Raw genomic sequence first — 26,374 nt, 5'->3', positions numbered from 1 at the left:
GCTGTAAGTCCATTAACCATGCCCTTTTTATTCATTTTGTTTAGGCTATCAAAGTTTAAATGACCGAACCGATCATGCCATTTCACCAATTGATTCATATTTGCATTCACATTAGCTGAAACTACATTTTTCATACTACTTTCAAATAAAAACAAATCGTTATGTTTTTCTGCAACTAGCCAAGTGTCATTGTTACCGTCTTTAACAAACACTTTGTTTTTCTCAAAAATTACTTTTAACCCTTTTTCAGTTGCTTTTGACACAGATATAAAATTGCATTGCAATTCTTTCACATATAAAACGTCGGCCAATTCGATCGTTTTCTTTTTCCACTTAATCAACACATTCCCGCAACCTTCAGTTTCTATGTAATTATCGCCTGCTAGTTTTATCTTCTCTTTGTGCTCACGCATATTAATAAACATTGATTTGTCCGCGCACAAATGAGCCGTAGCACCACTGTCCACACACCAGACATTTTTTGTCAATTGGATTTTTCCAAGAAAAGAGAACATCGAAAAAACCGTTTTACTGTTCTTTTCGGTCGTTTTTTCGCTTTCGTTGTATTTATCAACCTTTCTCTCTCTTAATCTGCGCTTCGCCGCGAAATGCCCGTTTTGCCCGCACAGCCAACACTTCACGTCTTTCGGGTCTTTCTTTGTCTTGTTCCTTTTACCGTTTGTTGGACGCGACGAAAAAATTGTATTCTCGCCCTTTGCACCTACTTCGCCTATGTTGCGCCTCTCTCCTTCTTCCAACAATTTGATTTTTAGAGCGCTAAATGAAGGCAATGTGTCCCGTGTTTCGATAGCGACCACGAAATTGTCCAACTCTTCATGTAAACTTGCTAGTAATATTATTACAAGCATTTCATCAGCCACCTTCACTTGTATTTCATATAATTTTTCTACGACATTAGAAAAATTATCCAAATGTTCACGTACACTGTCTGTAGCTGACATTTTCATATATAACAATTGCTTGAACAACTGTACTTTACGCGCGGGTCCCGAAGGCATGTGGATCTCGGACAATTTTATCCAAGCTTCTCTCGCGGTTCCACAATGCTTGATACAGTTTATCTGCGATGCTTTTACAGACAACGAAATGCTAGCTAGAGCCTTCTCATCTTTGCTATCAAACAACGCTTTCTGTTCCACTGTATCGTTCTCATTTTTCAATAACCGGCCACATGTCACCGACCACAAGTCAGAATGAATTAACAAACTTTTCATCTGCACTGACCACGCACTATAGTTTTCACTATCTAGTTTCTCAATTGCAAACATTGAACTCATTTTGCACAAATTAGTTTAACACACGCTTTAACTAATTAATCGAGTCTCATATGTGTTTTTTTTCCAATCACCAGCACAGCTTTCACTTTTCGCTGCCTGGGCCCATAACCTATTCGAGTCAGAGGTTTATTAGAGACTGACGCTTATAACAGAGTAATGTTCATTAACATATGGTACTTATCGATATATCGCATTGTAACAGAAAGATTTTCTTTAACAGTAAGGAAGAGATTCTTTAGGGTCAGCGAAAACATTTTTTTTTTTTTGCGGAACTTTTATATTTTCTACTTCAGTAAAGTTAACATTTGGGCTTTTTTTATATTGAATTATTTCAGATCCATTTTTTGTTATACCCTGAACCCATTGAAAATGGGAAATCAGGGTATAATGGTTTTGTTAAAAGTATGTAACAGGCAGAAGGAGGCGTGGCAGACCCCACAAAGTATATATATTCTTGATCGGGGCGACAAGCTGAGTCGATTTGGCCCTGTCCGTCTGTCTGTCCGTCCGTCCGTCCGTATGTATGAACGCATACACACACACTCACATATACAGGCGATTGCGCTTGGGTTGCGCTGCAGTGTTGGCAATATAATGAAAACTCATAATGTTAAAATGTATGTGTATACCGAAGCTCAAGTCTCTAGTATTTGATATACGACTTTTACAAAGATGAGGGTGAGGGGGTGGATTTAGGTGTGGGGGGTAAATTTTAACAAAAACCGAAATTGTATAAATTTCATCTTAATATACATTTTAAATTTGGAGACTCTAGCTTGAAAGATGTAGGAGATATAATTATTTAAGTGATCTTCGATAAGGTTTTTTATCGATAAAAAAGTATCGGAATGAGTTATCGTTTTTTAGTGATAAACTCGATATGCGCGTGATATTTACAGACATTTTAAAAAAAAGTTGAAGTCTCTAGCTCTTATATCTTCTGAAATCGACGCGTTCATACATACGGACGGACGGACGGACGGACGGACGGACAGACAGACGGACAGGGCCAAATCGACTCAGCTTGTCGCCCTGATCAAGAATATATATACTTTGTGGGGTCTGCCACGCCTCCTTCTGCCTGTTACATACTTTTAACAAAACCATTATACCCTGATTTCCCATTTTCAATGGGTTCAGGGTATAAAAAGTGTGGTTGTTGTATCAAAAGGTACATAAGACATTTCTCTTGAACGGCGTTAAAGCCATGAAGTGATTTAACTAAAAACTTTTCTTTAACTTTGGTTACATTTTTAACTTCAGGGATTGGTTTTATATATATATTTATATATATATATTTATATAAGGAAATCTGATACCTCCGCTACTGCTTGGTACTCTTGTTCCGATTGACCTTCAGAATTTTCATCATGTGAGAGATGATTAATTTTCTGTTGTTTGGGACCGGTAGTTCTAGCTGTTCCACTACTTGCTCTTTTTGGCACTTGATTTTGGTAGGTACCGCTTTGGTTCGGGTATTGAGTTGTTTGCCTAAACCGAAATAAAGCGTCAACGTCCATAGGTTGTGGTGGTTCTTGTTTTATATTATTGGAATTTTTGTTTGTAAAATGGAGTTTTTACCTGGTTTGGGGTACTTTCTACAGTGGTCTGCCTTGTTCCTGACGCTGAGCTCTTTCTTCATTATTCCTAGCAAAACTACTAGCGAATCGGAAGCGTTCATGATTAGATTCAACTTCCTGTGCGAGTGCCAGTGCTGATTGGAAATCTTTTGGCCTTGCTGAAAATAGAATGTCACTGAGAGATTTCTTTGTGCCTGAAATGAAGACTCTCAATGCATCTTCTCTGTATTTTTCGTTTAGAGAAGCAGCCAAGGTGGAATCGTAAGTCATAATTGTTTTGTTTATGAGTAATGTTAATTTCTTTTCAATTTCCTCATAATATTGGGTTATTGTCAGGGTTCCCTGACGTAGAACGGACAACTCTTGCTCGATTATATAAATGGGGCGTTTATCGGCGTATGTAAGTTAGTTTAAAATTCAGTGGAGTGTCAAATGAAGACAGTACCATATCAGCAGAGCCTTTGATTTTATTCCTAATTATAGCCAGTGCCTGATAATGCTTTGATCTTCCTCTCAAAAGAGGGAGTGAAAGTGTATGGTCGTATTCGTTTTCTGCTCCGCAAATTTGCCAGATTTTTTAATTAGTCATTTTTATTAAATTGTTTACACAACTGCGATCGGTTTTTTTAAATACTCCTATATCGCTATAGCTATATCGACTCAGCTCGTCGTGCTGATCAAGAATATATATACTTTATGGGGTCTGCGATGATTCCTTCTACCTGTTACATACTTTTACAAAAAAAACATTATACCCAGATTTCCCATTTTCAATGGGTTCAGGGTATAAAAATCGTAACAGATCGACTCCTATTTCTGTAAATCTACCTTCGGTGCAATCGTTATCTAACACTGTACCAAAAGACTCAATTCTTTCCAATCTTCTTCATCAATCTTCAATCTTTATCAAAATGTACGCGGCTTGAATTCTAAATTGAAAAGTCTATTCTTACACAGTTTTAGTGTACAATATGATATTATTGCATTTACTGAAACGTGGCTAAGTAATAATATTCATAATCGTGAAATCCTCTCAAGTAATTTCACTACTTATAGACTCGATCGTTTAATGCGCAGAGGGGGTGGTGTGCTAATTGCGGTTAAGTCCAGTATCCTCTCTGATGTGTTTACCTTTTCGTCCCTTCATGATGCGGAGATTTTAGGGGTTAAATTAACTCTCCCATCGCGCTCACTGTTTATCACATGTTCTTATATCCCTCCCTCTTCTGATTTACAAGTTTAAAGTTTAAAGAAGTTTATGAGCATGTGAATGATAGAGACTTGCTTCTTGTGTTGGGGGACTTTAACATTCCCAACACTTCTTGGTCAGCAACTTGTAATACAAATTACTGTATTCCGACAATTGATCACTATCTCTTTGATGAATTGTTTAACCTGTCTCTGTTTCAGATTAACCTTATTTCTAATCATCGAAATCGCACACTTGATCTTGTGTTTACTAATCACGATTTGTTCTTTAATGTCGTGAGATCGACTCCTTTCTGTATACCTGAGGATATACAACACCCCACTTTAGAAGTATTATTAGCTGTTGATAATCTTCTCAATTATAGTCCTTTGCCCTCTAATCCAAGTCGTTGTTATCGTAAATGCGATCTTGTTTTGCTTAATGAATTAATTAATTCAACAGACTGGTAGACCAGTATGAGTCGAATGATATTAATTTGGCAGCATCGTTTTTTTACTCTACCTTAAACTCTATTCTGGATGTTTTTGTCCCTCTCGGCCGTATTTCGCCAGTTTCAAATAAGCACCCTTGGTTTACCAAGACTCTTTTTAACTTGAGAAACATTAAAACTAAATGTTTTAAAAATTATAAAAAGTCTGGTTCAAGTGTTGACTGGTCCAAATATTCCATTGCCAATTCAAACTTCAATATTTTAAATTCTAGCTGTTATGAGAATTATCTTATACGTTGCAAACGTCAGTTTGCTCGAGATCGCAAACAATTTTATTCATTTGTTAACTTGAAGCGTAAATCTTCTGGTTTGCCGTCCTCATTTGTCCTTGGTGGTGAAAAAACTTGCAATGACCAGGATTCCTCTGATCTATTTGCTGATTTTTTCCAATCAACTTTCTTCTCTTCTGCTAATCTCTACAGCAACTCATATCCATATCCTCTCTCTGAATATGGGTCTATAAATACTCCTAAAGTTACTGCAGCCTCTATGGCTGCGGCCATTAGGACGTTGAAATCATCTTTCTCTCCCGGTGCCGATAATATTCCTAGTTGTGTGATTAAAGAGTGCAGTGTTTCTCTTCAGTCACAATTACTAAAATTGTTTAACTTGTCCTTGGAAAGAATCTTTCATCATTCCCTTATATAAACAAGTAAGAGGACTCTAGTCGAGACTGCTCGACTAGGAGATACCCTGAACTCTCCAAGCTGATATTCTTATCATTCTGCACTACTTTTATGCACGCACACATACATACACATGCATCCACCCTCACGCGCCTGTGCTCTGCTAACTGCGCAGTAAGCAGCGACTGCGCTTGGGCTGCGCTGCAGTGTGGGCGATAGTATGAGAATTTATTTGATAAATAACTTTTTTTGTAGACATGCAATCTTAATGAAATTTTCAGAGCGTCAGCATATGGTCAAAATGTGTGTACATTCTAAAGCACAAGTCTCTAGTACTTGAAATACGTTTTTTATTGGGTGCGAAAGGGGCGTGGTATCCAAAATCTGTTGATTACAAAATGTTTGTATTCATTTTATGTATATACACAGTAAATCTGAAGTCTCCACGTCTAATAGTACTCCGATGAGGCTCAAAAAACAAAATCAATTTTTCGATTATTCTCGATAAAAAAGTTATCGGATGAGTTATCGAAAAAATAAAGCAAACTCGTACTGCGTATGGTATACACGAGTATGCACATTTCACATTTCAGCTCTCTAGCTCTTATATCTTCTGAGATCTCGGCGTTCATACGGACGGACGGACGGACGGCCGGACGGCCGGACGGACAGACGGACAGGGCTATATCGACTCAGCTCGTCGTGCTGATCAAGAATATATATACTTTATGGGGTCTGCGATGATTCCTTCTGCCTGTTACATACTTTTACACAAAACCATTATACCCTGATTTCCCATTTTCAATGGGAAAAAATCCAAACATGAGATTTTTGCTATGACGCATTAAAGAAAAGAAGAGCCAGAGTAGCGGATGATAAATTTAAGAACAAAGCAAAAACAAATCAGTCTCATTTCAACGCTAGAGTATGCATTTATGTGTACATACATACCCACATACAAATGATCGCGTGCATAAGAAAGGCTGGAATGCTTGATGCTACATACATATGCGTGCAGACTAATGTACATATGTACATATACATGCATATATGCGTACATACATATATGAGGGCTATTTAAGAAGAAACAAATTTAAACTTATAAAATTGTTCAATTAGAAAAAAGAATAAAATAAACATCTATTTTATAAAAATACGAAATGTGTATGAAAAAACACACAATATTGAAGGGGTTTTGAACCTCCGCCGCTGCAACATAACATAACATGCGACGCCTCTAGCATCCACGCTATCGCTTTGCTTGACAATCTAGTAGCTAAAATACAATAAGCTAATAATAGAGCGACATCTGACAAAACTACAATAACAGCTAGAGAATCCAGAAATCAATCGCAATTCTTAGAATGCTAAAAAGCGCGCTTTTGTAATGTAAGCAAACGCTAAAGAATCTGCAATAGGTGTGACCGAAAGTTATCAACGAAAATTACCACACATTTGTACTCAAAAAGTGCACGATCAATATAATAATTATCGATTACTCGATAAAAATTACCAAAAGCTACAATATAATCAAAAAACATAATTGTTATGTACTAAATTTTTTTAAAGCCAAATTAAATTTGAAATAAGAATAAATGCCCCTTTGTAAACATAGCATCATGTATACGGACTGTGAATGAGTATTCCGCAGTCGGTAGCGCCCGACTGCAACGTACTTACTTGTTATAAATGACCCTCCTAATTGTATCTCGTATTCTACTATATTTATGTATGCTGATGATGTAAAACTTTGCCTTCCATACTCCAGTGCAAATGGACATCATCACCTTCAAGATGACCTAAATGCATTTCAACTTTGGTGTGTGGCAAACCAGCTGGACTTAAATTGCTCAAAGTGTATGACAATGACCTTCAGGCGTACCGTTTCTCTAATTGTTGATTATAAAATAACAATATTTCCTTACGACGCATTCACACAATCAAAGATCTTGGTGTTTCTTTCGATTGTAAACTAAATTTTAATCTTCATATTTCTACCATCATTAATGAAGCCAAAAGTGTGCTTGGCTTTATTAAACGTTGGTCCAAGGAATTTAAAGATCCTTTTATCACCAAGCGCTTATTTACGTCGCTTGTGCGTCCCATCTTAGAGTATTGCTCTGTTGTTTGGTCTCCGCAGCATAAACTGCATCAGGATCGCATCGAATCGGTCCAAAAACAGTTTCTTCTCTTTGCCCTAAGTGATCTTCGATGGGACAGTAATTTACGATTACCGTCTTACGATCGTACGTCTAGAAATTAAATTATTCAACAAATAAGTTCTCATTATATTGCCAACACTGCAGCGCAACCCAAGCGCAATCGCCTGTATATGTATGTGCGTGTGTGTGTGTGTTCTTGTGTTAGTTTGTATGCGTGTGTATGTGTGTGCGAGTGAGTGTGTGTGTGTGCGAGTGAGTGTGTGTGTGTGCGAGTTAGTGTGTGTGTGCGTGATGAATCAGTTCTTCTAGTAAACAATTTAAGCAAAAGTATTATAAATTTCTGATTTAAAATTTTTTATAATTAACAATTAAAACAGCTCTAGTCGAGACTGCTCGACTACAAAATCCCCTGAACCCTTCGAGCAAATGATATTTCAATAATAATGCACGAGCTACCCGCTAGTCACTATCACTAACCAGAGAACACATAGACCGGACACGTAGTGTAAAGTGTTTTGCACACTTTTTTTTGACATTACGACCCACACAACAGGGTCAGGCAACGAAAATATTCGAAAGCACAATCATTCTGCTTCATACAGGAGCAAGCAAATAAAAAAACCTATAAGAAGTATTGGCAAGTGCACTTGTCACTTTACTTAATCAGCTACTTAAATATAAGCGCGCCTCTGCAATTCGTACCCAAAATCGTTCAGACAATTCTACATAGACAAGTCTACATATATATGTACATATAAGTGTGAGGCACTTCTCAAGATCAACCAAATGCAAATGCTGGGACCTAAAATTGCTACAAGCAGCAAGAGCTACGCACACAGGCATACAAATGCTCATAATACATGTAGCAAGGGAGAGTGTGTGCGTGCACATTTGTCGCGAAAGCATTTTCATCATGAGCACCAACGCTTTCATACCCTTTCCACAACTAATATCGAAAATACATATACAGATTTTGTACGAGCTTGACAAACGGTTTAAAGAGTTAGGTATACTCTTCACACAGAAGGGAAGGCATGGGTTCTTGCTGCGAAGAAATTTCAATTTTCGTGAGCTGGCAGCTCAGAGCTGCTACTTGTGCTCACATGCATGCACACATATACACATTTGAGAGAGCAAAGAGCACCTAGAGAGAGAGAGAGCAAAGGAAACATTGAGTACAGAGGGATCTTTTGTTCAACCATCGACCATCTCGGTCGAGCGCATGAAGCAGAATGATTGTGCTTTCGAATATTTTCGTTGCCTGAACCTAAAAGTGAGGAGCCGAGCAAATACGAAGTTGTGTGGGTCGTAATGTCAAAAAATAAGTGTGCAAAACACTTTACACTACGTGTCCGGTCTATGTGTTCTCTGGTTAGTGTCACTATACAGACACATATATGTACATGAGTGACTCGCCGGTCACAGCGCCACACATACATGTACACACTTGCTTTTGCACACGTATGAGTCGCGAGGGACAACTTATACATATACTAGAGGTGCCAAGCTATCGATGGCACTATCGTCACTATCGATGGTCGGGCACTATCGAGCGACTGAACTATCGATGGTTCAATGTCTCGTCAGTGGACGATAGTATCGTCAAAGGCGCGGAATAAATAATTTTATAATTTTTAATTATAATTTTTCTTAATTTTATATCATAGCTTTCAAATGATAGTTGATCGTTTTATCGAATATGCTCTGCTTCATAACATAACATAAAAAGCGGCTCTCTTTGTTTTGGTCAAGCGCTTCCCATTGACTCATTGGTGTCACGATCTCAAATGAGTGTCGCGTAAAGAGTAATACGATTTTCGCTTACACAAAGACTTTCAGCAAAAGACAGTTTGACTAAAAAACATACATACATATATAACGCAACAATTGCGTGTGATTACCCATGCATACGCAAAAGACAATGCTTGACTTGAGCGAAACAAGAACTGAAATAACTGTCTCGCTCGCGACAAAAACAATCTGAGTCTTTTTTATTGTCTGTTTTACGTCTGTGGAGTCGGAGAGAGCTTTCAGTAAGGCGGGACAAATTGTGTCTGATAGGCGGACACGGCTTAAAGAAGAAAATGTGAACGTTTTGCTGGTTTCGAACAAAAATCTATCAGTTCAATAAAAAAAACAGTTTTTAGTTTTTAGCTTTTAAGTCAATTCAGCTTTTATCTCAAAATGAAATTTCACAAAATTTCAGTGTTCGAATTTTTAAGGCAAGAATCACTGTTTTTTGTTGCGACTATCGACCACTATCGATGGTACTATCGACCTCTATCGATGGTTTGGAAATTATTATCGTCCTCAATCGATGGGGCCCACCTTTGATAGTTTGGCACCTCTAATGAGTGGATGATCGGATGATTGTTTCTGAGCGGACGCTTGGGCGATTTGTTAATAATTTTCTTAGATATTGTCTTAAATTTAATGATTCCAAATAGTATTAGACTTATAATAGTAATTATAAAAGTTGTAGTGGTTATAATATTAGGTGTCTTATTATATTTAGTATTTTCTAAAACTATTTGCTTTGTTTGTAGTTATGATGGTTCTGTTTTTGATATTATTTGTTACATATGTAGATAGTTTGTGTGTAGTCTGAAAGTGTGTTTACAATTGAGATGTTATTTATTTGAAGGCTACAGTCATATATTTTAATTATGTTATTACCCTGCATATTAATATTATTTTTATTACAGTTTTGAATGATTTTTGTTTTTGGGTAGTTCCAAGTTACAATAATGTTTGGTTCTATATAATTGATTTGCTATGTTTTAAATGTTTTGGTATATTTGCATTCTGCTGATCTTTGAGTTATTATACTACTTATACATTCGTTTGTTTCTTGATTCTTTGTGGTTCTTATATACATATGCTTTATTATTTAAGACTAGCTGGCCCGGCAAACGTTGCATTCCCCTATCTATTATTTCAAGGTAAAAAATTGTTGAAAGCTATGTTCTTCAGGTTGTGGTAAATAACATTCTTTGTTTTTTGGTCAGGTGCAAGAACAAATAATGCGGATGGTTTGCCAACACGTGAGCATGCCACGTACAATGAGAAAAACACGCGTTTTCTAGATTGAGGCCGCAAATAGTCAAAGATTGGCCCTGTGATTTGTTGATCGTCATGGCGAAGGCAAGACGAATTGGGAATTGAATTCGTTTAAACTCAAAGGGCATATCTGTTGGGATCATCGGAATCTTGGGAATAAGAACTTCATCTTTAAATTTTCCTTTGAGTATCGACGCGTGAATCACATTGCTCATCAGTTATCACCAAACGCGTTTCATTGCACAGTTTTGGTTGGTTTAAATTTCTAAGCATGATAACTACCGAGCCAACCTTCAGTTGTAAATTGTGCGGTGGTAAACCAGGCACATCCAAGGAGTTCAAAAATTCAGTTGGATAATTAGTGGCTTCTTCTTCGTTTGTTACACAGTCGATAGATTTGAATGAATACAGAGTACCAAGGATTTTATTTTGAATTATAAGATTAAGGTCATCCACATCTTTATTTTTAGCCGCCAAAATTGCTCGCTCACTTAACCATTTAGTATTTTTGTATAAAGCAATGATATTCGGATATACTTTGTTGATAAGCTCATCTTTTAATGAGACGAAATTGCAACATTGTTGAGCAAATGAAATCAAGCCACTCGATTCGTCAACAGGAGTACGGCCATTACCGATATATTCAGCAATTGCTTCAAGAAATCATCAGCAGATAGATCGTTCAACAATTCAACTCTCATATTTACAGACAGTTAAAGTTTGGTTACATATCGCCACAGCTTTGATGCTTTGAGGCAAGCGTTTATTTCGTCGGCATCAGTAGATCTTGGAATTAGAGGTAGTGTTTGTCGGATCTCGCCAGATAATAAAATCATTGAACCACGAAAACATCTCGAGACATTGCGCAGATCTTTTAATGTTCGGAAGCAAGGCGATGCAGTTCCTGGTCATCCAGATATGCGTTCTGCTGATGCTCTTGGTCGTATTTACACAGTGCATCCAAAGAATGATACATGTTCGAGGGCCAACATCATTTGAATCACTACGAACTGTTAATGGTATAGTGTGCCCCACATTTCGTGCAGCGTGTCAATAGTTGAATTTGCTTGAAAACGATACTCATTGGGAGACAACAATCGCTGAAGCTATTATTTTTGCATCTCCAAGTCAGATACGCACATTATTTGCAATCATTTCAACATGCTTGCCCTCGCACAAAACCACAAAACAATCGAAATATATAAATATGAATAATTTACACAAACTAATGTCTGAGACAAACAAATTTTTTTTTTTATAAAATTAGCTTTTTTATGAATAGTTAGGTTCGCCTGAGGCTGTGCCGTAGACTGACTGACTACATTTGTTTATTTACTTCTATACTATTGTATAATATGAGAGTAGGACCGAAAACTGTCACTGTGATCAAGCCTACTGAGTATCAATAGAAATTTGAATCTTTAGGGAAAAAAACGCGTTTTTCAAGTATTCGTGAAATTTTTTCAGTATTTTTAAGATCTGCTATCCTACTCGTAGCGGAGACAAATCCAACAAATCAAAAACCATGAACATTGGTCCAGCAGATCACGAGTTATAAGTGCTGGAAAACTTTTCACAACTCTCTTTTATATATTTAAGATGTAGTAAGTCTCTATAGTATTTTTTATAGTTTCTTATCTGCTTCTTGAGAGGTGGTTAAATTATTGAGCAGTTCTATGTTTTTATTTACTGCGTCTATTAAGTAGCTTAAGTCATTGTTTTGTGTTAAATTGTTAATTTTTTGCTCTAATTCTTCTTTGTCGGTTTGGTCTAAAGTGCCAAAAAGATATTTGCTTACTGTTCCTATTGCGTTTATTAAACCTCTTTTATTTCTTTTAATAATTCGTATGCCATTCATTTGGCGATTTAATTTGTCTATTAAGTATTTTATATGCGTAATGTCTTTAAACGATTCCGTCTCTTTAAGTAGGTTGTTATACGAATTTTGTATTTTTGTTAAATTCACTGTTAAGTAATGGTATTCGTAGTCAGATGGCAAGTCCATTGTTCCTGTTTTAAAAACTAAGTAGCCGTTTGGTGCTTCTATTGGGTTGATTTCGATGCTTTGATTGAGGGCGGGAGATGCCATTGATAAAAGTGATAGTAGTAATATGGTGATTTCTGAAATTAGGTGTCGTATTTACTTTCGTTAGTCTTCTTTTTTCTTTTGAATTTCGATTTGTAATGTGTGGTTTGTCGTCCTCTATTAGTTTCTAAGTAATGTTTTTCGTCAGTTTGTGTTATTTGTCCTGTTTTCTTGAATGGTGTCGTTGTTTTAGTTTTAACTAGAGGGGCGTGTCTGGAATCTGTGTCTATTTCGAAGTCGATTCGGTTTTTGTTGAGATTTTGGATTTTATTATGTCCGAAATACCGTTTTTGCTAGTAGTGATATCGATTTTTACTTTTTCGGATTGTAACCAAGCTTGGAGAGCTGCGCATAAAAATGTTGAATCTTTGTCTGCTTTGATTTCGATGGGTTTTCCCATGTCATTGAAAATTTTTATGATTGCTCTTTTAGTTTTGAGCCAATCACGACTGTTTACTTCTACTAAGTTTCCGTATTTTGAATATATGTCAATGCAAGATAAAAATTGTTTGTTGTCGATTAAGTAAAAGTCCATGACGTATTTGTCTCGGGGATTGTATACTTCTGGAGTGATTTCAAAAGTTAGTTTTGTGTTTCTGTTTTCGGTTTTAGATAGATTGCAAATTTCGCATTCGTTAATGATATTTTATATTAGATTTTGGTGGTCTGGAAAGTAATATTTTTCTCTGAACCAGATGGTGCCCCTTTTTGTAATACCGGGGTGGAGTAATTTTTTATGATTTGAAAGAATTGTTTCTTTAAATTCTGCAAAAGTGAGGATATCTTGTAATTTTGTTGAAGTTTTTAATGTTTTCGTTTTACTATCGGGATTTATAAGGTATTCTTTAATTATGAATGTTATTTTTTTATTTTTGTTTTATGGAAATAATGTATTTTGTCGATTTTGTCTTCGTTACCTTTTATGAATTCAATTTGTCTATTATATAAGTTTAAAGGTCTTTCTGAAATAGGTATTAAATTTTGATTGTCTTCCTGAGCACTATGAATGGTTGCTCGGGAACTGCAAATTTCTTCTCCTAAAAGATTTTCTTCTAGTTTGATTCTAGAGAGGGCATCTGCTACGTGGTTTTCTTTTCCTGGTATATATTTAATAGTATAGTCGTAATCATTTAATTTAATCTTCCATCTTTGTAATTTCAAGTTTGGCTCTTTAATATTGTGTAGCCATACTAGTGGCTTATGATCGCTGAGGATTTGGAATTTTCGACCGAAGAGATATTGTCTGAAATATTTGGTAGCCCATACGATGGCTAATAGTTCTCTTTCTATTGCTGAATAATTAAGTTTGTGAGAGGACTGCTCCTATATAAAATATATATATATATATATATATATATATATATATATATATATATATATATATATATAAAATTTGGAATAAACTTGCGGTAACATCCGCAAAGACCTAGAAAAGATTTAATTTCTTTAGGTGTTTTGGGAATTGGAAAATTTATTATAGCTGCTACTTTATCGGGATTAGGTTTGATTCCTTCTTTTGTTATTATGTGTCCTAGGAATTGTGTTTCTTTTTTAGAAATTCGCATTTGTCTAATTGGAGTTTTAAATTGGCTTTGCGTAATCTGTCAAATACCTTTTTTATGGGAGTTAAGTGTTCATCTAGTGAACTTGAGAATATGATTATGTCATCGAGGTAAACTAGACAGTCTTTGAAGATTAAGTCTTCTAAAAGGTTATTCATACACCTTTGGAAGGTTGCAGGGGTGTTTTTTAACTCGAAAGCCATGCGAGTGAATTCATAATGCCCTTGCTTTGTTGAGAATGCGGTTTTTGCGATTGATTGAGGGTCCATTTGAATTTGATGGAAGCCCTTAGCTATATCGATAGTGGTAAAATATTGGCATTTGCCAAGTTTATCTAGGATGGATCCATGATGGGTATTGGGTATTTATCATCTATTGTGACTTCATAAAGTCCACAATAGTCAATGACTAAACGATATTTTTATACCCTGAACCCATTGAAAATGGGAAATCAGGGTATAATGGTTTTGTTAAAAGTATGTAACAGGCAGAAGGAGGCGTGGCAGACCCCACAAAGTATATATATTCTTGATCAGGGCGACAAGCTGAGTCGATTTGGCCCTGTCCGTCTGTCTGTCCGTCCGTCCGTCCGTATGTATGAACGCGTCGATTTCAGAATATATAAGAGCTAGAGACTTCAACTTTTTTTTAAAATGTCCGTATATATCACGCGCATATCAAGTTTATCACTAAAAAACGATCTCATTCCGATATTTTTTTATCGATAAAAAACCTTATCGAAGATCACTTAAAAAATTATATATCCTACATCTTTCAAGCTAGAGTCTCCAAATTTAAAATGTATATTAAGATGAATTTTAGACAATTTCGGTTTTTGTTAAAATTTACCCCCCACCACTAAATCCACCCCCTCACCCTCATCTTTGTAAAAGTCGTATATCAAATACTAAAGACTTGTCCTTCGGTATACACATACATTTAAACATTATAATTATGTTCTAAAAGTTTCATTACGATCGTACGTCTAGAAATTAAATTATTCATCAAATAAGTTATAATTATATTGCCACACTGCAGCGCAACCCAAGCGCAATCGCCTGTATATGCGTGTGTATGTTTGTATGTGTGTGTGTTTATTTGTATGTGAATGTGTGCGCGTGTATTTGTTTGTATGTATTTGTGTGTGCTAACTATTATTATACCCTGAACCCATTGAAAATGGGAAATCAGGGTATAATGGTTTTGTTAAAATGTATGTAACAGGCAGAAGGAGGCGTGGCAGACCCCACAAAGTATATATATTCTTGATCAGGGCGACGAGCTGAGTCGATTTAGCCCTGTCCGTCTGTCTGTCCGTCCGTCCGTCCGTCCGTCCGTCCGTCCGTCCGTCCGTCCGTCCGTCTGTCCGTATGTTTGAACGCGTCGATTTCAGAAGATACAAGAGCTAGAGACTTCAACTTTTTTTTAAAATGTCCGTATATATCACGCGGATATCGAGTTTATCACTAAAAAACGATAACTCATTCCGATACTTTTTTATCGATAAAAAACCTTATCGAAGATCAGTTTAAAAATTATATCTCCTACATCTTTCAAGCTACAGACTCCAAATTTAAAATGTATATTAAGACGCATGTCATACAATTTCGGTTTTTGTTAAAATTTACCCCCCACCCCCAAATCCACCCCCTCACCCTAATCTTTGTAAAAGTCGTATATCAAATACTAGAGACTTGTGCTTCGGTATACACATACATTTAAACAATATGAATACGTTCTGAAAGTTTCATTACGATCGTACGTCTAGAAATTAAATTATTCAACAAATAAGTTCTCCTAATATTGCCAACACTGCAGCGCAACCCAAGCGCAATCGCCTGTATATGTGAGTGTGTGTGTGTGCGTGTATTTGTTTGCATGAGTGCGTGTGTGGGTGCTAATTATTATTGAAATATCAGTTGCTTGTAGGGTTCAGGGGATCTCGTAGTCGAGCAGTCTCGACTAGAGCTTTCTTACTTGTTGAAATATCAGTTGCTTGTAGGGTTCAGGGGATCTCGTAGTCGAGCAGTCTCGACTAGAGCTTTCTTACTTGTTTTTCTTTGGAAGCGTCCTCTTTTTTAGATACGATCCATATGGGTGAGTAATAGGGTGAATTAGATTTTCTAATGATTCCCTGTTCTAACATTTCATTAATTTGCTTGTTGACTTCTTGGTCAAGAATTTATTGTTTATAGATGGGGTCCTCATGTTTAGTTATTATTTTATGTTTGATTGTACTAGTAAAGGTCAAATTTTCACCTTTTCTGTACTGGATGTCACTATAGTCGTGAAGTATTTTTTTTAAATTTATTTGTTTCTTCTGGATTTAGATGATCCAGTCTGTATTCGTTTTTTCTTCAATATTATTATTTATCTCGTACGCAAATAAGTCGTACTCGAATTATGTTGGAGGGTAAGGAGTTCCATTGGAAATTTCTTTATCATATTTGAATTTGAAAGTGTAGTTTCCTATGGTTATGTTATCTTCTGCATAATTAATGATGGCTTTGGATGCCGAAATAATAGTATATCGTAACAGTCTGAGAAATTGTGACAATAGAATTTTTGTATAGTGGGGCAGAGTTTGCTGCTTGCGAATGAGACGCTTTTATTGAGATCTATTATACCGTTAATGGTTTGGACTTTTAGATGTTCTTTAGTTTCTGGGAAATTGAAAAAGTTTTTATTAATAAGGTTTATGAAAGAACCTGTGTCTATTATGCATTTAAGGGGTGTGTTATTTAAGATGAGTCTGATGTAGGGGTTTGTTCGATTGGTGTTATCAGTCTGGTTTGTTCCGAGGCAGATTGATGAAAATTTTCTATCCAATCCATTTTAGTCTGTCCGCTGTTGCTTTCTCTAGTTCGTTTAGTTGGTTGGTTAGGGAAAGGACTTTGAGTTTGAGTGGCTTGTTGATAGTTTAGAGGATTTTGTTGCGTTTCGTAATTTAATTTGTTACGGAACTCAGTATACAGTTGTTGGTTAGTAGGATTATTCTGTCCTGCTGAAGTGGATTGATAGTTATTTTGCTTGTAATTCGTTTGGTTTTGGGTTGGTTTATAATTTGTTTGAGTTTGGTTTTGTTTAGAATAATTTTGGGAATCAGTTAACTTCGAAGAATACTTGGGTTTGTCTGCGAAACTATTTTCATATAAGCCTTCTCTTTGGGCTGCTTGTTTTAAATTAGACACTGTTGAAATATCAAACTTCGCTAAAGTCATATAGAGCCTATCTGGTAACTTTCTAGTAATAACTTCTCTTACAGTATTATTCATTGCATTTATATAAAGTGTAGCGTTGGCGGGATCTTATGTTCTAATTCTTCAATAAACTTACGAAGGCTTCCGTTGAAATTGGTGTTGTACAAACGTCGTAGAAGTTCCTCGCAAGGTGTGTGAGTTTTGAATTCACTAATCAAGGAGGATCGAAGACTAGTCCAACCTGCGGCTTGTGTGAGTTGGGACACTCGTTGCGCTGCTCCAGTTAGTAGCATCTCGATGGTTCCACACATTAAGCTATGCTGGCGGACGTCCTTTGTTGGATATAGATGCATTATGTAGTCGATGCGTCTGATGAAAGCACTTAATCCATTGGTGTCACCGTCGAATGTAGGCACCTGCCTTAAAAGAGTTAGGGCCTGATTGAGGTAGGTCTCCGACAATTCCAGAGTCATGGTGGAGCCGTTTAGTAGGTTCTTAAGCACTTGTTTGATTGAGAGTTTTTTAAATAGTTAGCTCACTATTAGGTTACACACAGTTGGCACGAAATTGTGAGTGGGTTTCTGTTCTTTTTATTATTTCTCTTAATTGGATCAATCATTTGAACAGTCTTTTGTTTAATTCTCTTAATGGGATTTTTATATCTTCTGCGGAGAGAATTTATCAATGCTAGTTAAAAGGGTCTTATTTTCTGTTATATAAATATCTATGTGAATGATTTGTAGTTTCTTTAACTTTTTTTAGTAATTGTGGGAAGAAAGATTTTTCTAGAATTTTGGGCTTTATTTTCTGATGCATTTCTGCGTACTCGTCTATGTTCTTGAGTAATGATTTTATTCTGTTCATTGATGTTTAAATGTCTTCTACCTTTCTTTGAGTGTATCGTATTTTATAATTGGAAAAGTGAAGTGGGTAGAATTTCTATATTTTGCCCATTATATGTTCTGGAGTAAATAAGCCGTTAATAAGTCTTGGGTCAAGTCATTTCTTAAAAATGTCAATTAATTCGTCTTCAGTAAAGTGGGGTTGTGTTACTGTATGCCTATGGTATGTAGGGAAGGGAATTTCGAATTTATAATCGTACTTTTCGCCGATTACTAGGAATAGCTGATTCTTGAAAACATTAATAGGTGTTTCTATTGTGGGGATGAGGTTGTGTGACGAACTTTCATCACTCATAACTGTGGTTTCTGTACTATTGACTTGATTAGCGTCTGCTACTACGGTAGTGGTTCCTGGCTTATACTTTAACTCGTAATTGAACTCTTCTAAGTAACACTTCCAACATTTTAATTTTCCGTTGTGATTTTTATTACTTAGAGCAAAGGGTATTGGTTGGTGGGCTGTGAATATAATAACTTTGGCAGTTCCTTACAAGTAAATTCGAAGGTTTTGCAATGCCCAAACTATGGCTAGCATTTCCTTTTCATTTGTTGCATAGTTCTCCTCTGTTTTTGACAATGTTCGTGATATAAAAGAAATGGGTCTGTCTTCTTGTTCAAGGACTGCACCGATTGCGTAATTTGAAGCATCGGTCGTTAAGTGGAATTCTTTAAAGAAGTTTGGGTATTTTAAAATTACGTCATTAGAACGAAGAGTTTGCTTTATTTTATTGAATGTTTCTACTGCCTTGTTATCTAGCTTTATGTGTACTTTATCTGATGCTTTTGCTGATATATGACCATCTTCACCTCTGAGGTGAGAGGTAAGGGGTTTAGCTAGTTTTGGATAATCTTTTATGAACCTGCGGTAGTAGTCAGAGAGGCATAAGAACGATCGTAATTCTTTAAGAGTTTTGGGTATGGTGAATCTGGAAATCGCTTCAACCTTTTCTGGATTTGTCTTAACGCCACTGTCTGAAATGGTGAATCCTAGGAAATTTACTTCCTTTTTGAAAAATTCACACTTGTCCATTTGGATTTTCATATTAGCGTTAAGTAAAGTCGTGAAGACTTGTTTTAGGTGATGAGCATGTTCGTTTTCAGTTTTGCTGAAAACAATGATGTCATCAATGTAGGCATAGCAGATTTTTCCAACATGATCTCTTAGAATATCATCTAAGGCTCTTTGGAATATTGAAGGGGAATTCTTGAGACCAAAAGGTAGTCTTGTAAATTCGTACTTACCTCCGTTAACAGAAAATGTTGTCTTTTCTATGTCTGTCTCCTTCAAAGGAATTTGGTGGAAACCACTTTTGAGGTCGAGGACCGTGAAGAATTTATTATCCCCTAAGTGGGCTATGATGTCCCCTATTTTTGGCATGGGGTATCGATCGGAGAATGTGACCAAATTTAGCTTGCGATAATCAATTACAATCGGTATTTCTTTTTCCCTAAGGCATCAGTTTTCCTTGGTACGATCCATACTGGAGCATTATACGGTGATCTAGACAGTCTAATGACTCCGTCGTCAAGCATTTCTGATATCTGCTTTTCGACTTCTTGCTTTAGAGCAATAGGAAATGGGTAATGCCTGCTGTAAACCGGAGTGTCGGTATTGGTTCGGATCTCCCCTACTACTTTAGTCGTGTAGGTTAATTTTTGCTCTGGGTCTGCAAATAACGGTTTAGCTTCCTGAATTAGTCGATCTATTATCTTTTTCTGGCTAGCGGACATATGATTTGTTCGGACCTTTTACTGTTAACTGCTTGTGCATGTAATTGCTTGATACGGAATTTATTCCTGCCATTTACTATTAGGATATCATTCCTGACATCAATTACAACATTGAGTTGATTCATTGTATCGTTGCCTAGAATACCATGAAAAGTTTTAAGAGTGGGCAATACGAAAAATCTGATTGGAGTGTTGAGGTTAAAAAGATTCAGAAATATATGATGGGTTATGGCTATTTTTCCGCCTATAGAATTAGCGAAAAAAGCTTCGTTGGTCATTAGGGAAGACTGTATGTAATTCTGGTTGGAACCAGTATCAATGAGGAAGTTCAGTACCTGTCCGTCCCTCGTTTTGCATTGGAAGTAAGGTAACGAGGAACGATTTAAGCTAAAAAATCGACATCAGACATATCAGCAATTTCTACTTGAATCTGGTTGTCTGCGGTTGCTTCGTTCTCGTACGGTGTTACGACAATACCTTGTTCCTCTGCAGCAGCATAGTAGGCCTGTTCACTCATACACTGCTCGTATGAAGTAACAACAAAGATATTCTTCAAGCTAAAAACAAAAATATTCTGCATTGCAAAAAACCCAATGGAAATTCTTGCAACACAAATAAAATTTGTTCTTGAATAAAACGGACTGCGTTTCAGCAATAAAATATCTTTTTTTCAGTGCTTGACTTAAAAAGTGGTTTCCACCAAATTCCATTAAAAGAAGCAGATATTGAAAAGACCGCTTTCTCCGTAAACAACGGAAAATACGAGTTTACACGACTCCCTTTCGCCCTTTTCAAAGGGCGTTAGACGACATTCTCCGTGATCATATCGGCAAGATATGCTTCATATACATAGATGACATTATCATATTTAGCAAAGATAATGAAACACATGTAGAAAATCTTGACACAATTTTTCGAACTCTTCAAGAAGCTAACATGAAATGTCAGTTAGACAAATGCGAGTTCTTTAAAGACAAAGTAGAATTTCTCGGCTTTGTCATCTCAGATAAAGGCGTCGAGACTAACCCAGACAAAATAGCAACCATAGCCAAGTATCCCTATCCAAAAACACTCAAAGATTTGAGATCTTTCCTCGGACTCTCTAGGTACTATAGAAGATTCATAAGAGATTTCGCTAAGTTGGCAAAACCACTTAGCTTTCTTTTAAGAGGGGAGGATGGACGAGTGTCCAAAAGCCAGTCTTCAAAAAACTAATTAATCTCAATCAAGAAGCCATTGATTCCTTTGATAAAATCAAAAACGCTCTAATATCCAATGAAGTCATTTTACAATACCCAGACTTCAATAAGGAATTTCAATTAACAACAGACGCATCCAATTATGCAATTGGAGCAGTCTTATCTCAGAATAAGCGACCCATATGCTTCCTTTCAAGAACTTTATCAAAATCTGAAGAAAATTACGGCACTAATGAAAAAGAAATGTTGGCGATTATTTGGGCACTAAAAGCCCTCAAAAATTACCTTTACGGTAAAGCAAAAGTAAAAATATACACAGACCATCAACCACTTACACATTCGCTTAGCAGTTGGAATGGCAACGCTCGAATCAAACGATGGAAAACGTACCTAGAAGAGTTTGACTATGAACTCCTTTATAAACCAGGCAGGGATAACACAGTAGCAGACGCATTGTCAAGAATACCCATAAACCAAATCAATTCAGTAACATCCACTCAGCATAGCGCAGAAAGTTCAAGCCATAACTTAATACCTAGTATGGAGGTCCCGATAAACGTATTCAAGAAACAAATATTCTTAAACAAAGCAAACACAGACGACTACAAATTCCAAATTCCTTTCCCAACTTTCCATAGACACCTAATAACTAGACAAGAGCTCACAGAAAATAACCTAGTTCAGATATTCAAAAAATATTTAAGCCCTTCTGTAATTAACGGAATAATAACGTCAGAAGAAATCATGAACCAAATTCAACAAATATACCCCAAACACTTTAGGAATTATAAAATCAGATTCACCCAGGACTTGACTAACGAAACAGAATAGGATGAACATATACTAAAAATACACAATAGAGCTCACCGCAACGCAATAGAAAATAAAAAACAATTTTCAAAAACCCATTACTTCCCTAAAATGAAACAGAAAATAGCGGCATTAGTCAAACAATGTCAAGTATGTAAAGAAGAAAAATACGACAGACAACCAAACAACCTTAAACTAAATGAAACACCCATACCTCAATATCCTGGACATATAATTCATGTAGACATATACACGACAGGCAAAAACTTAGTCTTGACAGCAATAGATAAATTTTCGAAACTAGCCCAAGGACGCATCATTAAATCTAGAGCAATAGAGGACATAAAAAAACCACTTCACGGCATTTTATTTTATTATGGAGTTCCGAAATTCGTGGTCATAGATAACGAAAAATCTCTCGATTCAGCATCCATAACATTCATGATGCGAGATCAATTAGGGATTGAAATTTATAACACTCCACCTTATAAAAGCACAGTCAACGGCCAGTCGAACGATTTCACTCTATACACTTTCAGACATTAGGAGATGTAACAAAAGAAAATAAGAATATAAAACTTTTCAAGAATGAATTGACAAATCAATATACGACTATAACTACACCATTCATTCAACGACTAACAGACGACCACTAGATTTGTTTTTTGGCAGAAACCTAACGACGAACCCAGAACAATGTGAAAGATCTAGACAAGACAACATTGACAGACTTAGACAGAAACAAACAATGGACTTACAGAACCACAATAAAAGACGCAAGGAAATACGTACCTACACACCAGGACAAGAAATATACGTCAAGATCAACAATAGGCTAGAAACTAAATTGTCTCCCAGATATAAAAAAGAAACAGTAAAAGAGGACAGAAACACAACAGTACTAACCTCAACAAATAGAGTCATACATAAAAGTAATATAAAAAACGTTTGACATTTATAGACTACTCGTAATAATGGCGATGATGATACAACCTATCGAACCGAATATGGACATAACGAATCATACGGAAGCACAAACCGTAACGATCTACGACGGACTAGGCAAAATACAAACAACGACAACAAGAATCATTCACATTATTAACTTAGGCAAAATTAAAGAAGCTTTAGAGCAAATAGAATTTCATACGGAAAAAGATTTAAAATTTAGCAGTTTATACCACACCTTGCAACACGAAATAAACCAAACTCACTTGACTTTACGCACTATAGAATACGACATTAACAAGAGAACCACAAGGGCCATTAATATGCTAGGCAGAGCTTGGAAATACATAGCAGGCAACCCAGATCATGATGACTTTGTGCAGATAGAAGAACATATTAATAAAGTCATTGATAACAATAACAAACAAGTAATAATAAACTCACAGTTAGAACAAAGAATAAATAAGTTGACCACAGTTACCAATACCCTTACAAACAATATAAGGAAAGATGATAGATTCACACATGATATAGCAGAAAGTTTACAGAACAAAGCTAGATTGATCAAAGAGGAGGTTATCAATATAAAATATGCCATATAATGGGCAAAAGTTAACGTAATAAACGCATTTTTACTAAAAAAGGCAGAAATAGATGAAATAGAGAGAATCTTCAAAGCAGGTAGAATGCCTTCATTGTCTGTAGAAGAAATGCTAGAATATTCAGACGTGGCCATATTTCACAATACTACTACTTTGTTTTATGTAATAAAAACACCTAACGTAGAAGAAACTGATCATGAAAACCTAATTGTGAAACCAGTCGTAAGAAATAACGTTATCATAAATATAGAGTATAAAGAAATATTGCCTCGAAAAAATGTAATGTTTGGAATTATAAAAAATTGTAAAAAATATAATAACATTAAGATTTGTTCAAAAAATAACATTGTCAACATTAGCAATAGTACATGTTTGCCTAGGCTCCTCAATGGAGAAAAGTCGCTGTGTGAGTTCAGTAACGCCGAGCATGTGGAACCCATCGAAGAAGTGGCCAACGGTCTGCTGATCCTCAACAACTTCGATGGAATGGTGACATCGACGACAACAAGTTAAATGGCACCTACGTCATTCGCTTTACCAACGAGTCCATTTCAATTGGCAATCGGACTTTCAACAACTCCTCAATAATCCAGATGACACCAGAAGAATCGAGACGACTCCAAATTCTATCACTGAAGGCTTTGCAGGCATTACACATCAACAATAGCCATAGACTAGAGAACCTAAAACTTACGACGAAGAAGGTAACAGAGGCACCAAGACGAACTATAGAAAATATACAGTTTTAATGATCGGTTGAGGACAAGCTCAAATCAAAGGGGAAAGATTTAACAACGAAAAATTCTTCAAGTTAGCAACAAAAATATCCAATGGGAGTTGTTGCAACACAAATAAAACGTAACAAGCTGATCAGACCAATAAGCCTAAACTGCTGACACAATGACTAGCGGACTTCCTGCACACGCCAACCAGAGCTACAGCAATTCTAAGAAGAATTGCACAACGATTCAACAACACCACGAACGACGCCGCTGCCAACGCCATCGACTGAACCACAGAAATATATGATGGGTTATGGCTATTTTTCCGCCTATAGAATTAGCGAAAAAAGCTTCTTTGTTCTTTTTTTCGTTGGTTACTAGGGAAGACTGTATGTAATTCTGGGTGGAACCAGTATCAATGAGGAAGTTCAGTACCTGTCCGTCCCTCGTTTTGCATTGGAAGTAGAGTAACGAGGAACGATTTAAGCTAAAAAATTGACATCAGACATATCAGCAATTTCTACTTGAATCTGGTTGTCTGCGGTTGCTTCGTTCTCGTACGGTGTTTCGACAATACCTTGCTCCTCTGCAGCAGCATAGTAGGCCTGTTCACTCATACACTGCTCGTATGCCTCGGCATAAGCTTCGGCGGCGTATGCGTTTGCATATGCATTTGCGTAAGCATTAGCTTCATCATCTACGTTCTGCACTTGGGTTTTCCCAGTATTGATGTGAAATTGTCGCTGTTGTTTGAATGGGTTTTCTGCCCTAGAACTATTCATATAATTCACATTCCTGGTTCTGGTAGACGAGTCGACTTCCATTAGTTGTGAAGCTGGTTGTGGTTTCGGAGCTATTAGTCTTGGTGGTGCGTTAAAGAACTGTAGTGGTTGTTGGTGTATGGGTCTTGGTATGAAACCTGAATTCTGGGGGCTAAACTTAGGCTTTGGTGGATAATACAGATCCGGATTGAAGTTGGTTCGAGTTAGGACATGTGGGTTATTATATCGATATGAAGATTGAGTAATTCTATTTTGATGATTGTTCTTCGGAGGAAGCGAAGGGGCTCTTATGGGGCTAACGGAATTTCTAATCGACTGGTTCTCAATCAGTCGGCACAAGTGAAGAGCATGTTTAAGGTCGGTTGGCTCTTTGATGGCTAATAACCTTGGTAAGTCTCCGTTGAGACCTCTGATAAACGTATCTAATGCTTTGTCCCTATAAATCTTGGTAATAGCTCTTACTGTTTCTGCAGATGAATCATGGTTGTTTATCTGATTCAATATTAGAGACAGATGATAATAAACGGCTTGGTAAAATTCGTCGATTGATCGCCCATTTTGCCTAAGAGTATAGAGTTGGTATTCCAGTGTCTTAAGATCTCTGCGATCTGCGAAATGATCAGTGCGACATTGGGATATAGCTTTCCAATTTAATGGGGTATTATATGCTTCTAATACAGCATCGGCTTCACAAACTACTTTACTTCTTACTACCATTAAGATACCATAATGCTTTGATGTTCCCTGTACAGTAGAGAAGGCCTCAAATATCCTGTCTACACTTTTGCGCCATGAAGTGAATTCTGCTCTATTCCCAGAAACTCTTACAACGTCTGGTAACTTGTCTAACTCGTTGATTCGTCCCATATGTTCTGGGAGAATCGTCTGTTCTTGCTCGACTGAAACGGTTGTACCTAGGTTAAGTAACTCGTTACCTTTCTCAGACAATGTCTTCCTAAGGTATCTCCCTATCGTACTCTCAATTGGTTCGGTCAATTAAGTTGGTTTTATGGCATGTGTACTGGTGTACAGATTTTGGATACCACGCCTCCTTCGCCCCCAATTCGTAAAAAACGTATTTCAAGTACTAGAGACTTGTGCTTTAGAATGTACACACATTTTGACCATATGATTACGCTCTGAAAATTTCATCAAGATTGCATGTCTACAAAAAAGTTATTTATCAAATAAATTCTCATACTATTGCCCACACTGCAGCGCAGCCCAAGCGCAGTCGCTGCTTACTGCGCAGTTAGCAGAGCACAGGCGCCTGAGGGTGGATGCATGTGTATGTATGTGTGCGTGCATAAAAGAAGTGCAGAATGATAAGAATATCAGCTTGGAGGGTTCAGGGTATCTCCTAGTCGAGCAGTCTCGACTAGAGTCTTCTTACTTGTTATTGTA

The 26,374-nt window shown here is 36.6% G+C and overlaps 1 long non-coding RNA gene across 1 annotated transcript in view; it reads right to left on the bottom strand.

Moving 5' to 3' along the window:
- The window catches only part of LOC149091553 (uncharacterized), a 193,199-nt gene that overhangs the window by 38,528 nt on the left and 128,297 nt on the right, over positions 1-26,374 (bottom strand). The window lies entirely within an intron of this gene.

The sequence above is a fragment of the Drosophila navojoa genome, chromosome 4, assembly GCF_054131105.1.
Source record: "Drosophila navojoa isolate 15081-1374.11 chromosome 4, UAZ_NAV_1.0, whole genome shotgun sequence".
Lineage (NCBI taxonomy): Eukaryota > Metazoa > Arthropoda > Insecta > Diptera > Drosophilidae > Drosophila > Drosophila navojoa.
This window is presented reverse-complemented; position numbering and strand designations above follow the sequence as displayed.